We start from the raw sequence: 2,273 nt of genomic DNA, 5'->3' as shown, positions 1-2,273 counted from the left end.
CTTTAGCCTTTAAAAACTGTCAGCTTGCCTGCTTCACACTTGATAAGGCCTGGGAACATACAGAAGTTACCATGCCCCTAACTATGCTAAAAGGAATCAAACTTTATCTGCATCTAGTACATAATTAAAACAACCTACCAGGTTTTACATTAAAGTAAAAATTGCTAGGAGTTAACATTATGACATGTAATTGAAATTACTGAACATGGAATTGCATGCAAGATGTGTTAAAAAAAAAAAAAAAAGCAGTAAAAGGTGTTTCTTGTTAAAGATTATAAGGCGTGGAAAGGTACGTTTTGCCCAGAACTTAAATTAAAATAAAGCAGAAGGTTTAAGCAAATTGTAAAAAGATTATAAAAATTAATATTGCAAAGGAAACTGTGTGTGAACATATTAACTAAATTCAAAAGGGTATTATATGGTTTTTTCTGTAAATTAAAAACTGAAATAAAAGCACAACAAAGTTTTCTTAATATGCCAATCCGCTCTTTAGCAAAACTTGTCAAGGGTTATAACGGATATGTAAAAATCTTACCTTGTGGTCAAACTGGTTAAGATTAAGTAGGATTGTCTATACGGTTTCATTAAAAATTAGGGTTAACATTAATAGCAAACTAATGCAAGGGTGAAATTTAACTTTCTCTCTTGAACAAGATTTTCATGTAATAGAAAAAGCTGATGAACGGCTTTTGCTTTTTCAAATTTTTGACTCACCATTTTTGCAAAACAAATAACTTATAGTAATCTAAAATTATGTTTCATAATATCAAGTGTTTTAAATTTCGAACATATTTAACAGGCTTCCCCAAATCAAACTTTAGTCTCAAGGTTGTCTTTCCTGACCCCTGTCTTTTGGGTGCTGGAGCTTCTGGAAGAGAGGTAAACAGAGTTGTTTAATATGTTTGGTACATAGAATTGCCAAAATGATGTTTAATACTCTTCAGGTTATATTTTAGGGAATAATATCAACATATGTTCCAAAACTGTATGAGATGTCCAAAGTTCTAATGTCTGAATATGTGCTATTAATCACAATTAAGGTTGTTATGTTGGGTTATTGTAAGCCATGGAAATAACCAAATTTGTCAATCATGTTCTTGACCGTAACCACCCTGGACATTTTGTCACTTACAGGGAATTGTTGTCTTGTTTTAATCTTCTTCTTTTTTAAAAAAAAGTTTATAATCAGTTATGGAACTTTAACAGGTGCTCTTAAATACAGGTTTCTGATAAAAAAAAATGTACAGAACCCATAAAAAGCTGAAATGTTTACAAATATCCAGCAGAAAAAGAGTTAACTGAGTGGACTGAACTAATAGAAAACTAATGCAATGTTCTTGATTTATTCTTGGAACATTGCTGATCCTTATTTTATTTTTCAAAGTCAAGGAAACTTGTCTTGAGCTAGCTACAGCCTTTAACAACTAAGTAAAGTATACTCCTGTAAACAAAGTTTCAAGCATGTTTGTTTCTCTCTGCCTGGTTCCTCCAGAATTCAAAAACTGGTTGTAACAATGCAGTTGTTTGCATCAGTGCAATAAGAATCCATTTTATTTTGCAACTGGACACAATTGGTAAAACTGGTTGTTTTAACAAGGCTTTGACGGGAAGGGTGTGTTTCCCTTTAAGAAGTCAGGCTTGACTTGCAGAGCCAATAAAAGCCCCTTGGGAAACTGTCCTCATTCCTTGGCTACACCATCTCCATATAGGATTCCTAACCTGTGGTGAGTAAAGAATGTCACTTTCTGACAGGCCTAGGAACTCCATGCTGTTGGAACCTCAAGAAGAAAGAAGTTTACCCAACTCATAGGTATTTGAAGGTACAAACCCATGGCTGGGCTGGGCTTTAGAAAGTCTTATCTAACATTCCTTGTGGAATAAAGTTCCATCAAAGCCAATCTAGAAGGCCTATGTAGCTGGGCGCAGTGGCTCACACCTGTAATCCCAGCAGTTTGGAAGGCTGAGGTGAATGGATCACCTGAGGTCGGGAGGTCGAGATCAGCCTGGCTAACATGGTGAAACCGTGTCTCTACTAAAAATACAAAATTTTTAGTAGATTAGCAGGCAGATTATGAGGTCAGGAGATCGAGACCATCCTGGCTAACACGGTGAAACCCCGTCTCTGCTAAAAATACAAAAAATTTCCCGGGTGTGGTGGCAGGCGCCTGTAGTCCCAGCTACTTAGGAGGCTGAGGCAGGAGAATGGTGTGAACCTGGGAGGCGGAGCTGGCAGTGAGCCGAGATCGCGCCACTGTACTCCAGCCTGGGCGACA

The sequence above is a fragment of the Pongo pygmaeus genome, chromosome 11, assembly GCF_028885625.2.
Source record: "Pongo pygmaeus isolate AG05252 chromosome 11, NHGRI_mPonPyg2-v2.0_pri, whole genome shotgun sequence".
NCBI lineage: Eukaryota > Metazoa > Chordata > Mammalia > Primates > Hominidae > Pongo > Pongo pygmaeus.
The sequence above is the reverse complement of the archived record's forward strand: the minus strand, read 5'-3'. Positions refer to the sequence as shown.